Source organism: Leptodactylus fuscus, chromosome 2, assembly GCF_031893055.1.
Source record: "Leptodactylus fuscus isolate aLepFus1 chromosome 2, aLepFus1.hap2, whole genome shotgun sequence".
In the NCBI taxonomy this organism is placed as follows: domain Eukaryota; kingdom Metazoa; phylum Chordata; class Amphibia; order Anura; family Leptodactylidae; genus Leptodactylus; species Leptodactylus fuscus.
In genome coordinates this window covers 265968223-265983687 of record NC_134266.1, presented here as the reverse complement: position 1 = coordinate 265983687, position 15465 = coordinate 265968223, and the positions used below count along the sequence as shown (strand labels likewise).

General features: G+C 41.5%; 1 protein-coding gene across 2 annotated transcripts in view; it reads left to right on the top strand.

The window, feature by feature from the left end:
• The window catches only part of TMEM135 (transmembrane protein 135), a 229310-nt gene that overhangs the window by 166848 nt on the left and 46997 nt on the right, over positions 1–15465 (top strand). The gene's annotated exons all lie outside the window — the stretch shown is intronic.

Genomic DNA, 15465 nt, shown 5'->3' with positions numbered 1-15465 from the left:
GATCCCTGGCGAGGCCTGTGTGTGATATTCCCTCACCCGACACTTTGGGCAGAGATTTGTAAACCATGGCCCTTTTCCGGATGGAATATGCCCAAATTTCCTTTGGTTTCCAAAATTTCAGGACTGTCCTAAGAAATTCTGGACAGGTGGCAACTATTTAGTCATATCTCGGCTATAAGAAGACACCCGTTTGATAAATGGCACATGGTATGGGGGGAAGAATTTTGCATTGGCGCCCAGGAGCTTCAAGTGTCTTCTCATGGGCTGATCTTGGGAACTCCTGAAGTACTTGAGCAAAGTCAACTGGAGACAAAGTGGAGATTCTTTTTTTGGCCCTATGTAATATAAAGGTCTAAAAAACATTAATATACTTACTATAGCAGTTATTCACATGTCCTACCCCACTGTTTGGTGCCACAATAACCAATTAATGGCCTCAGCCAACACATCGACCCTCACGGGTAATGATCCATAGCCATAGTCAAATACCTTGGCACCTTGGACTATACATGACCACACAGCCATAATGGGGACTTGGTAAGCCATGGTGGAGGCAAAAGAGCAAATGGCTGTGGTAAGTATTGGATTTTTGGATTTTCTGCCCCTAAACCTCAGATTTATCTTAACTTACCTCTCCTCTTGGCTTAATATATGTCAAAATGTAGCACGTCACAATATTGTGTTGAATTTGAGGTGGACACGTACTTTTAGGATCCAGTAAACCCCCTTCGGGAGTTCTGATAACTTCAACAAAGTGAAATATTAGGGCTCGTTCACACGGGCACAGGGGGGCGTAATCCACATCATAATCCGCCCCCTCACAATGGTGGTCTATGGAGACCGCCAGGCTACTTTTTTCCGTGAGGCGCATGTTGCGCTTTCTTCCATCGGATTCCGCGGTTCGTTGAGCCCTGGTGGCAGCAAACTCTGGAGTCGGCCCATTCATTTGAGCCTACTCCGGAGGGGGAAGCCGCCACTGTCGGAAACCACAAAAGTCGTGGCTCCCCGTGTCACTCTTGGTGCCAAAATCCACCATTACGCTGCCCGTGTGAACTTAGCCTTAAGATCTATGCTGGATTTTATTTCTCAGAATTTACAACCAGAAGGAGAAAGTAGCTTTACAAGAGAAAGTCTGAAGTGTTGACAGTGCCCTCATGATGGTTGGTGTGATCCTACACAGCGTGCAGGCGGATCATGAGTGTTGTGTATACAGTACAGGACAAGAATTACATGACAACCCCTTCCCGTCGGTCCTGGCCTCCCTTCAGGTGTAACTTCACAAATGTGACTTGGAACATGGAGAAGCAAGAACATCTGTAGTTCGAAGTCATGGGAGATGCCTTCAAAGTCTAAAATTTCAGGCGCCCCTCTCTTATAAACGCCATCCCCAGAGGAAGATGCAGCGAATCTCCTCCCTTTTTTGTGGTTTCCTCCTGTCAATCACAAAACCCTCTTTGTCCCACGCAGGCATTGATGTGACTATTTATCATAGCCCTGTCATCCTAGAACCACGAAGAATGGAGAGGAAAGCAGCTTCTTGTTCTCAGGCCTGGGAGAATCCGTAGCCGGTGGCATAGTGAGATGGCTGTGTCTCCCAGCTGACCTGAGAAGCTTTCTATGACCACCGGTAACAAAGCAATGTATTACATGAACGCCTCCGAGCTCTTCCAGTATACGGCTGATATTACAGCTCACATGCTGGGAATGCAACTGAGCTTCACAGATTCTGTTTCTGCTATTGATCTCCAAACAAAGGGCTGCAGATGACAGCGAAAGTGGCGACTTCCTGCGGCTCCGCGTTATTTCTACGAAGTGTACTGTATAACGCCGGTTCTTAAAGTAGAACTCCTCTCCGTTGGGCGACCTCTACTCAGTATACAAGATGGCAGGACATGGAGGTATATACAGGCTGTGTATGGTATATAGCAGTACATATACCACAGATGTTACACCTGTAGTCTGGATACAAGATGAGATACAGCAGGACATGGAGGTATATACAGGCTCTGTATGGTATATAGCAGTACATTTACCACAGATGTTACACCTGTAGTCTGGATACAAGATGAGATACGGCAGGACATGGAGGTATATACAGGCTGTGTATGGTATATAGCAGTACATTTACCACAGATGTTACACCTGTAGTCTGGATACAAGATGAGATACAGCAGGACATGGAGGTATATACAGGATCTGTATGGTATATAGCAGTACATTTACCACAGATGTTACACCTGTAGTCTGGATACAAGATGAGATACCGCAGGACATGGAGGTATATACAGGCTCTGTATGGTATATAGCAGTACATTTACCACAGATGTTACACCTGTAGTCTGGATACAAGATGAAATACGGCAGGACATGGAGGTATATACAGAATCTGTATGGTATATAGCAGTACATTTACCACAGATGTTACACCTGTAGTCTGGATACAAGATGAGATACGGCAGGACATGGCGGTATATACAGGCTCTGTATGGTATATAGCAGTACATTTACCACAGATGTTACACCTGTAGTCTGGATACAAGATGAGATACGGCAGGACATGGAGGTATATACAGGCTCTGTATGGTATATAGCAGTACATTTACCACAGATGTTACACCTGTAGTCTGGATACAAGATGAGATACGGCAGGACATGGCGGTATATACAGGCTCTGTATGGTATATAGCAGTACATTTACCACAGATGTTACACCTGTAGTCTGGATACAAGATGAGATACGGCAGGACATGGAGGTATATACAGGCTCTGTATGGTATATAGCAGTACATTTACCACAGATGTTACACCTGTAGTCTGGATACAAGATGAGATACGGCAGGACATGGAGGTATATACAGGCTGTGTATGGTATATAGCAGTACATTTACCACAGATGTTACACCTGTAGTCTGGATACAAGATGAGATACAGCAGGACATGGAGGTATATACAGGATCTGTATGGTATATAGCAGTACATTTACCACAGATGTTACACCTGTAGTCTGGATACAAGATGAGATACCGCAGGACATGGAGGTATATACAGGCTCTGTATGGTATATAGCAGTACATTTACCACAGATGTTACACCTGTAGTCTGGATACAAGATGAAATACGGCAGGACATGGAGGTATATACAGAATCTGTATGGTATATAGCAGTACATTTACCACAGATGTTACACCTGTAGTCTGGATACAAGATGAGATACGGCAGGACATGGCGGTATATACAGGCTCTGTATGGTATATAGCAGTACATTTACCACAGATGTTACACCTGTAGTCTGGATACAAGATGAGATACGGCAGGACATGGAGGTATATACAGGCTCTGTATGGTATATAGCAGTACATTTACCACAGATGTTACACCTGTAGTCTGGATACAAGATGAGATACGGCAGGACATGGCGGTATATACAGGCTCTGTATGGTATATAGCAGTACATTTACCACAGATGTTACACCTGTAGTCTGGATACAAGATGAGATACGGCAGGACATGGAGGTATATACAGGCTCTGTATGGTATATAGCAGTACATGTACCACAGATGTTATACCTGTAGTCTGGATACAAGATGAGATATACGGCAGGACATGGAGGTATATACAGGCTCTGAATGGTATATAGCAGTACATTTACCACAGATGTTACACCTGTAGTCTGGATACAAGATGAGATACGGCAGGACATGGAGGTATATACAGGCTCTGTATGGTATATAGCAGTACATTTACCACAGATGTTACACCTGTAGTCTGGATACAAGATGAGATACGGCAGGACATGGCGGTATATACAGGCTCTGTATGGTATATAGCAGTACATTTACCACAGATGTTACACCTGTAGTCTGGATACAAGATGAGATACAGCAGGACATGGAGGTATATACAGGCTCTGTATGGTATATAGCAGTACATTTACCACAGATGTTACACCTGTAGTCTGGATACAAGATGAGATACGGCAGGACATGGAGGTATATACAGGCTGTGTATGGTATATAGCAGTACATTTACCACAGATGTTACACCTGTAGTCTGGATACAAGATGAGATACAGCAGGACATGGAGGTATATACAGGATCTGTATGGTATATAGCAGTACATTTACCACAGATGTTACACCTGTAGTCTGGATACAAGATGAAATACGGCAGGACATGGAGGTATATACAGAATCTGTATGGTATATAGCAGTACATTTACCACAGATGTTACACCTGTAGTCTGGATACAAGATGAGATACGGCAGGACATGGCGGTATATACAGGCTCTGTATGGTATATAGCAGTACATTTACCACAGATGTTACACCTGTAGTCTGGATACAAGATGAGATACGGCAGGACATGGAGGTATATACAGGCTCTGTATGGTATATAGCAGTACATTTACCACAGATGTTACACCTGTAGTCTGGATACAAGATGAGATACGGCAGGACATGGAGGTATATACAGGCTCTGAATGGTATATAGCAGTACATTTACCACAGATGTTACACCTGTAGTCTGGATACAAGATGAGATACGGCAGGACATGGAGGTATATACAGGCTCTGTATGGTATATAGCAGTACATTTACCACAGATGTTACACCTGTAGTCTGGATACAAGATGAGATACGACAGGACATGGAGGTATATACAGGCTCTGTATGGTATATAGCAGTACATTTACCACAGATGTTACACCCGTAGTCTGTATACAAGATGAGATACGACAGGACATGGAGGTATATACAGGCTCTGTATGGTATATAGCAGTACATTTACCACAGATGTTACACCTGTAGTCTGGATACAAGATGAGATACGGCAGGACATGGAGGTATATACAGGCTCTGTATGGTATATAGCAGCACATTTACCACAGATGTTACACCTGTAGTCTGGATACAAGATGAGATACGGCAGGACATGGAGGTATATACAGGCTCTGTATGGTATATAGCAGTACATTTACCACAGATGTTACACCTGTAGTCTGGATACAGGATGAGATACGGCAGGACATGGAGGTATATACAGGCTGTGTATGGTATATAGCAGTATATTTACCACAGATGTTACACCTGTAGTCTGGATACAGGATGAGATACGGCAGGACATGGAGGTATATACAGGCTGTGTATGGTATATAGCAGTACATATACCACAGATGTTACACCTGTAGTCTGGATACAAGATGAGATACGGCAGGACATGGAGGTGTATACAGGATCTGTATGGTATATAGTAGTACATTTACCACAGATGTTACACCTGTAGTCTGGATACAAGATGAGATACGGCAGGACATGGAGGTATATACAGGCTCTGTATGGTATATAGCAGTACATTTACCACAGATGTTACACCTGTAGTCTGGATACAAGATGAGATACGGCAGGACATGGAGGTATATACAGGCTCTGTATGGTATATAGCAGCACATTTACCACAGATGTTACACCTGTAGTCTGGATACAAGATGAGATACGGCAGGACATGGAGGTATATACAGGCTCTGTATGGTATATAGCAGTACATTTACCACAGATGTTACACCTGTAGTCTGGATACAAGATGAGATACAGCAGGACATGGAGGTATATACAGGCTCTGTATGGTATATAGCAGTACATTTACCACAGATGTTACACCTATAGTCTGGATACAAGATGAGATACGGCAGGACATGGAGGTATATACAGGATCTGTATGGTATATAGTAGTACATTTACCACAGATGTTACACCTGTAGTCTGGATACAAGATGAAATACGGCAGGACATGGAGGTATATACAGGCTCTGTATGGTATATAGCAGTACATTTACCACAGATGTTACACCTGTAGTCTGGATACAAGATGAAATACGGCAGGACATGGAGGTATATACAGGCTCTGTATGGTATATAGCAGTACATTTACCACAGATGTTACACCTGTAGTCTGGATACAAGATGAGATACGGCAGGACATGGAGGTATATACAGGCTGTGTATGGTATATAGCAGTACATTTACCACAGATGTTACACCTGTAGTCTGGATACAAGATGAGATACGGCAGGACATGGAGGTATATACAGGCTCTGAATGGTATATAGCAGTACATTTACCACAGATGTTACACCTGTAGTCTGGATACAAGATGAGATACGGCAGGACATGGAGGTATATACAGGATCTGTATGGTATATAGCAGTACATTTACCACAGTTGTTACACCTGTAGTCTGGATACAAGATGAGATACGGCAGGACATGGAGGTATATACAGGCTCTGTATGGTATATAGCAGTACATTTACCACAGATGTTACACCTGTAGTCTGGATACAAGATGAAATACGGCAGGACATGGAGGTATATACAGGATCTGTATGGTATATAGCAGTACATTTACCACAGATGTTACACCTATAGTCTGGATACAAGATGAGATACGGCAGGACATGGAGGTATATACAGGATCTGTATGGTATATAGTAGTACATTTACCACAGATGTTACACCTGTAGTCTGGATACAAGATGAAATACGGCAGGACATGGAGGTATATACAGGCTCTGTATGGTATATAGCAGTACATTTACCACAGATGTTACACCTGTAGTCTGGATACAAGATGAAATACGGCAGGACATGGAGGTATATACAGGCTCTGTATGGTATATAGCAGTACATTTACCACAGATGTTACACCTGTAGTCTGGATACAGGATGAGATACGGCAGGACATGGAGGTATATACAGGCTGTGTATGGTATATAGCAGTATATTTACCACAGATGTTACACCTGTAGTCTGGATACAGGATGAGATACGGCAGGACATGGAGGTATATACAGGCTGTGTATGGTATATAGCAGTACATATACCACAGATGTTACACCTGTAGTCTGGATACAAGATGAGATACGGCAGGACATGGAGGTGTATACAGGATCTGTATGGTATATAGTAGTACATTTACCACAGATGTTACACCTGTAGTCTGGATACAAGATGAGATACGGCAGGACATGGAGGTATATACAGGCTCTGTATGGTATATAGCAGTACATTTACCACAGATGTTACACCTGTAGTCTGGATACAAGATGAGATACGGCAGGACATGGAGGTATATACAGGCTCTGTATGGTATATAGCAGCACATTTACCACAGATGTTACACCTGTAGTCTGGATACAAGATGAGATACGGCAGGACATGGAGGTATATACAGGCTCTGTATGGTATATAGCAGTACATTTACCACAGATGTTACACCTATAGTCTGGATACAAGATGAGATACGGCAGGACATGGAGGTATATACAGGATCTGTATGGTATATAGTAGTACATTTACCACAGATGTTACACCTGTAGTCTGGATACAAGATGAAATACGGCAGGACATGGAGGTATATACAGGCTCTGTATGGTATATAGCAGTACATTTACCACAGATGTTACACCTGTAGTCTGGATACAAGATGAAATACGACAGGACATGGAGGTATATACAGGCTCTGTATGGTATATAGCAGTACATTTACCACAGATGTTACACCTGTAGTCTGGATACAAGATGAGATACGGCAGGACATGGAGGTATATACAGGATCTGTATGGTATATAGCAGTACATTTACCACAGTTGTTACACCTGTAGTCTGGATACAAGATGAGATACGGCAGGACATGGAGGTATATACAGGCTCTGTATGGTATATAGCAGTACATTTACCACAGATGTTACACCTGTAGTCTGGATACAAGATGAAATACGGCAGGACATGGAGGTATATACAGGATCTGTATGGTATATAGCAGTACATTTACCACAGATGTTACACCTATAGTCTGGATACAAGATGAGATACGGCAGGACATGGAGGTATATACAGGATCTGTATGGTATATAGTAGTACATTTACCACAGATGTTACACCTGTAGTCTGGATACAAGATGAAATACGGCAGGACATGGAGGTATATACAGGCTCTGTATGGTATATAGCAGTACATTTACCACAGATGTTACACCTGTAGTCTGGATACAAGATGAAATACGGCAGGACATGGAGGTATATACAGGCTCTGTATGGTATATAGCAGTACATTTACCACGGATGTTACACCTGTAGTCTGGATACAAGATGAGATACGGCAGGACATGGCGGTATATACAGGCTCTGTATGGTATATAGCAGTACATTTACCACAGATGTTACACCTGTAGTCTGGATACAAGATGAAATACGGCAGGACATGGAGGTATATACAGGATCTGTATGGTATATAGCAGTACATTTACCACAGATGTTACACCTATAGTCTGGATACAAGATGAGATACGGCAGGACATGGAGGTATATACAGGTTCTGTATGGTATATAGCAGTACATTTACCACAGATGTTACACCTGTAGTCTGGATACAAGATGAGATACGGCAGGACATGGCGGTATATACAGGCTCTGTATGGTATATAGCAGTACATTTACCACAGATGTTACACCTGTAGTCTGGATACAAGATGAGATACGGCAGGACATGGAGGTATATACAGGCTCTGTATGGTATATAGCAGTACATTTACCACAGATGTTACACCTGTAGTCTGGATACAAGATGAGATATGGCAGGACATGGAGGTATATACAGGCTCTGTATGGTATATAGCAGTACATGTACCACAGATGTTATACCTGTAGTCTGGATACAAGATGAGATACGGCAGGACATGGAGGTATATACAGGCTCTGTATGGTATATAGCAGTACATGTACCACAGATGTTACACCTGTAGTCTGGATACAAGATGAGATACGACAGGACATGGAGGTATATACAGGATCTGTATGGTATATAGCAGTATATTTACCACAGATGTTACACCTGTAGTCTGGATACAAGATGAGATATGGCAGGACATGGAGGTATATACAGGATCTGTATGGTATATAGCAGTACATTTACCACAGATGTTACACCTGTAGTCTGGATACAAGATGAAATACGGCAGGACATGGAGGTATATACAGGCTCTGTATGGTATATAGCAGTACATTTACCACGGATGTTACACCTGTAGTCTGGATACAAGATGAGATACGGCAGGACATGGCGGTATATACAGGCTCTGTATGGTATATAGCAGTACATTTACCACAGATGTTACACCTGTAGTCTGGATACAAGATGAAATACGGCAGGACATGGAGGTATATACAGGATCTGTATGGTATATAGCAGTACATTTACCACAGATGTTACACCTATAGTCTGGATACAAGATGAGATACGGCAGGACATGGAGGTATATACAGGTTCTGTATGGTATATAGCAGTACATTTACCACAGATGTTACACCTGTAGTCTGGATACAAGATGAGATACGGCAGGACATGGCGGTATATACAGGCTCTGTATGGTATATAGCAGTACATTTACCACAGATGTTACACCTGTAGTCTGGATACAAGATGAGATACGGCAGGACATGGAGGTATATACAGGCTCTGTATGGTATATAGCAGTACATTTACCACAGATGTTACACCTGTAGTCTGGATACAAGATGAGATATGGCAGGACATGGAGGTATATACAGGCTCTGTATGGTATATAGCAGTACATGTACCACAGATGTTATACCTGTAGTCTGGATACAAGATGAGATACGGCAGGACATGGAGGTATATACAGGCTCTGAATGGTATATAGCAGTACATTTACCACAGATGTTACACCTGTAGTCTGGATACAAGATGAGATACGGCAGGACATGGAGGTATATACAGGCTCTGTATGGTATATAGCAGTACATGTACCACAGATGTTACACCTGTAGTCTGGATACAAGATGAGATACGACAGGACATGGAGGTATATACAGGATCTGTATGGTATATAGCAGTATATTTACCACAGATGTTACACCTGTAGTCTGGATACAAGATGAGATATGGCAGGACATGGAGGTATATACAGGATCTGTATGGTATATAGCAGTACATTTACCACAGATGTTACAGCTGGGCCTGTAGTCTGGATACAAGATGAGATACGGCAGGACATGGAGGTATATACAGGCTGTGTATGGTATATAGCAGTACATTTACCACGGATGTTACACCTGTAGTCTGGATACAAGATGAGATACGGCAGGACATGGAGGTATATACAGGCTGTGTATGGTATATAGCAGTACATTTACCACAGATGTTACACCTGTAGTCTGGATACAAGATGAGATATGGCAGGACATGGAGGTATATACAGGATCTTTATGGTATATAGCAGTACATTTACCACAGATGTTACAGCTGGGCCTGTAGTCTGGATACATATATATATATATATATATATATATATATATATATATATATATATATTTATTTTCCTTTCCATGTTCCCAGTAACCCTAGATAGGTTCTTACAGTGAAGGGCGGGGAGGCCGATGACAGAAGACGTGCAGGGCGCCCTGATTTGGTGTGAATCTTGGGCGCTGGGTTGTATAATCTTCTCTTCTTGGATTTTCACAGTCATTTCTTTGTTTCCAGAAGAATTTTTTTTTTCGATTTTAACCAGACCCCTGAGAGCGGCTGCCACTAATCTGGGGGATTTTGTATGTTTCCATCTGCTCTTCGCAACGCTCAAGATGGTGTCTGGTGACATAGTACAGATCACTTCATTCACTGTATGTTGTAAAGTGTGATGGTTACATTGTGTATGGCTAAATCAGAACCTTTTATTGTTTACTCTGAAACAGCGCCACACATAGAGGTGTGGCTGTGCTCGGTACTGCAGCTCACTGCAAATCTCATATGTCATTCCTTAAGTGTCTCGAGTTAAGGAGTCAGTAATTTTTTGAAAAATACCGCCAAACCGGAACTTCATTTGATATCTGCAAAGGCCAATGTGGACTGGTAGGAAGGATGTTTCCATCAAATCTCTGCAGGGCCGAGATTCACTGAATTGTATGGAAGGAAGTGCAGAGAACAAAACCCAACTCTCCGGTCTGTGCAGAGACTGGAAATGTGTCTGGAACCTGATCCCGATGTCATCGCTACGCACTGACTGACAGTAACTGATAAAGCGGCAGCAGTGACGGGCGGTCAGCTCTGAGCACGACATCTACACTCATTATTCTTATGTTACATATGAAATTACATTCACATACTTTACATTTTTCTCACAAAGTTCTGAAATCTACTGACCTGACGTAACCCCCTCCTCATATCCCACCCACAGCACAAGATGTCAGCGTGGAAGACCAAGAGATATCAGCAAATATATGTACAAATCTATAGATCGATAGAGGATAGATAAGCAAAATCATGGATATATCCATAGATAGATAGATAGATAGATAGATAGATAGATAGATAGATAGGAGAGAGATAGATAGATAGATAGATAGATAGATAGATAGATAGATAGATAGATAGATAGATAGGAGATAGATAGATAGGAGATAGATAGATAGATAGATAGATAGATAGATAGATAGATAGGAGATAGATAGATAGATAGATAGATAGATAGGAGATAGATAGATAGATAAATAGATAGATAGATAGGAGATAGATAGATAGGAGATAGATAGACAGATAGATAGGAGATAGATAGATAGATAGATAGGAGATAGATAGATAGATAGATAGATAGATGATAGATAGATAGATAGATAGATAGATAGATAGATAGATAGATAGGAGATAGATAGATAGATAGATAGATAGGAGATAGATAGATAGATGATAGATAGATAGATAGGAGATAGATAGATAGATAGATAGATAGATAGGAGATAGATAGATAGATAGATAGATAGATAGATAGATAGATAGATAGAGTCCTATGAAAAAGTTTGGGCACCCCTATTAATCTTAATCATTTTTAGTTCTAAATATTTTGGTGTTTGCAGCAGCCATTTCAGTTTGATATATCTAATAACTGATGAACACAGTAATATTTCAGGATTGAAATGAGGTTTATTGTACTAACAGAAAATGTGCAATATGCATTAAACCAAAATTTGACCGGTGCAAAAATATGGGCACCTCAACAGAAAAGTGACATTAATATTTAGTAGATCCTCCTTTTGCAAAGATAACAGCCTCTAGTCGCTTCCTGTAGCTTTTAATCAGTTCCTGGATCCTGGATAAAGGGATTTTGGACCATTTCTTTCTACAAAACAATTCAAGTTCAGTTAAGTTTGATGGTCGCCGAACATGGACAGCCCGCTCTCAAATGATCTGAAAACAAAGATTGTTCAACATAGTTGTTCAGGGGAAGGATACAAAAAGTTGTCTCAGAGATTTAACCTGTCAGTTTCCACTGTGAGGAACATAGTAAGGAAATGGAAGACCACAGGGACAGTTCTTGTTAAGCCCAGAAGTGGCAGGCCAAGAAAAATATCAGAAAGGCAGAGAAGAAGAATGGTGAGAACAGTCAAGGACAATCCACAGACCACCTCCAAAGAGCTGCAGCATCATCTTGCTGCAGATGGTGTCACTGTGCATCGGTCAACTATACAGCGCACTTTGCACAAATAGAAGCTGTATGGGAGAGTGATGAGAAAGAAGCCGTTTCTGCACGTACTCCACAAATAGAGTTGCCTGAGGTATGAAAAAGCACATTTGGACAAGGCAGCTTCATTTTGGAAACAAAAATTGAGTTGTTTGGTTATAAAAAAAAGGCGTTATGCATGGCGTCCAAAAAGAAACAGCATTCCAAGAAAAACACATGCTACCCACTGTAAGATTTGGTGGAGGTTCCATCATGCTTTGGGGCTGTGTGGCCAATGCCGGCACCGGGAATCTTGTTAAAGTTGAGGGTCGCATGGATTCCACTCAGTATCAGCAGATTCTTGAGAATAATGTTCAAGAATCAGTGACGAAGTTGAAGTTACGCCGGGGATGGATATTTCAGCAAGACAATGATCCAAAACACTGCTCCAAATCCTCAGGCATTCATGCAGAGGAACAATTACAATGTTCTGGAATGGCCATCCCAGTCCCCAGACCTGAATATCATTGAACATCTGTGGGATGATTTGAAGCGGGCTGTCCATGCTCGGCGACCATCTAACTTAACTGAACTTGAATTGTTTGTCCAAAATACCTTTATCCAGGATCCAGGAACTGATTAAAAGCTACAGGAAGCGACTAGAGGCTGTTATCTTTGCAAAAGGAGGATCTACTAAATATTAATGTCACTTTTCTGTTGAGGTGCCCATACTTTTGCACCGGTCAAATTTTGGTTTAATGCATATTGCGCATTTTCTGTTAGTACAATAAACCTCATTTCAATCCTGAAATATTACTGTGTCCATCAGTTATTAGATATATCAAACTGAAATGGCTGCTGCAAATACCAAAATATTTAGAACTAAAAATGATTACGATTAATAGGGGTGCCCAAACTTTTTCATAGGACTGTAGATAGATAGATAGATAGGAGATATATATTAGATACTGTAGATAGATAGATAGATAGATAGATAGATAGATAGTTTGCAAAAACATGGATATCGAAAAACAGATATAGCTATAGACAGATCTGAGATAAATATATGTAATACAATCTCTTACAATGTTCTGTGGTATACAGTTGATAAAATCCTACAATTCCATCATTATTTTTGGGATCCTGAGACCCTTTATCTTCCATTCATGGTTGTGTCAGGGCCTGTGTTTTGCAGTTATTATGGCTTCCATGTCGTTGTGATTCCTCGCTGTGTGTTTCATTTTTGGAAAAGGAAAAGTGGAGAAAACATAACCTTTGTCTTTGTAGAGTTTTTTTTCTTCCGGTTTCCTCCTTGTGGCCTTCACTTCTGTTGTTCCGTAGAGCCCTTGATGAAATATAAGGGCACAGATATGACGCTACTTTTTTTTGTGGGTGCGGAATTTGTAAAAATCTGCAAACTCTTCATTACTGATTATTCTACAACATCGGACATTTGCTGATACATCACATGTACAAAATCAAGGCCTCTGCCTGAGAACAGGTACCCTGGGGTATGGGGGGCGTCCTTGTCATCTGTCCCTAATTTTTGAGTTTTAAGAGTCATGTTCAGGATCCATTAAGATCGAAAGTAAGAAAATCCTAACAAGTAATATTATATAACTGTCGGCCATGTTTCCGGGTTATGTAGGGCCTTCACATATGGGCGACAGAGATACCTAATCCAACACAGACACACACGTGTTACATGTTCTGGGGGTCAGAAATGGGAATAATCTACGCAATGGGTTGTCTGGTTTAGAAAATCTACTGTCAAAAGCTAAAATCGGGAATTCAGAGAGGAACAAAGAGCGCCCCTGACTCTGGAGGACTCGGCACGTCCATACGTTATTGATTTCAGTGGACACTATGCAATGTTTTATTTCTCCTGTGGTGGCGCTGCAGGGATTCCATCTTGTCTGAGCTTCTTCTCTGCTCTGTTAACAGCATTTAGTGATACGCTTTACGGCATAGTCATAGCCAAAGGCTATAATTGTCCGGAGCTGACTCATTGAGGTCTATGGGAGAGATTTCTAGACAGGGAGATAAGATAGTGGATGCAATGATGGGTCAGTGATGTTATTTATAGAGGCGTTATCTTCTTTTGTAACCGTCTGTGATGTAAATGAGGTGACTGGTACAAAGACAATCCCTACAGAATTGGTGTTAGTCTATTATTAGGTTTAGTGAACAGAGTGAAAATTGCAGGATTTAGTATTTTTAGTAAATTTTGATAGTAACATGGAAAAATTTTTTTAAAAAATCAATTCTTAAAGAAATAAATTTGTCATCGGTCATAGACAGCATGTAACATACTGCAATACAATGGTACACTCGGAGTCACTCGCCTGTATAGGGTCATCAGATCCATTCTGTTCCAATGACGATATGAATCGGAATCCCCCCATAGACGTGAAGGGTTAAAGGAATGCCCTCGGATGACACAAGTGCCCCACATCTGCATCACACATGGTTGTGTACATGGGGTAGGAACAAGCCCCAGGGTATAATAATGGGTCCTTTATGGCCAACACCGAAATTCTGGGGTTTGGCCCAAACCCAAAACTTTTTAAAAATTTGTTACGATCCCATAATTTCTAATAGTGCCCCCTACTGTTCTAATATATTTCTGAATGATATCGGGGTCTCTCTGGTTTTATTTAACCACGAGCGCGTTCCTGCCGCAGATCTCCTTTGGCGTCCGGTGCGGAGAATTACAATATCTGCCGTTATGAAATACTAGAACATAAAAGAAATATCTGCAGGCGTTCGCTCCAAGACTCCGAGGCGAGATCACCTCCGTGATTTCATTTCACTTTTATTCGCCTGTGTGTTTTTTGATCCCTGAGTAAGAAGGACCAGACGTTGTGTAGATGGAGAATAATAAGGGCGGCGCGGCGGGTACAGCTGGCGGAGATTGGGTCCCAGCAAGGATTATAAACATTGGCAGGCCCTCTTAT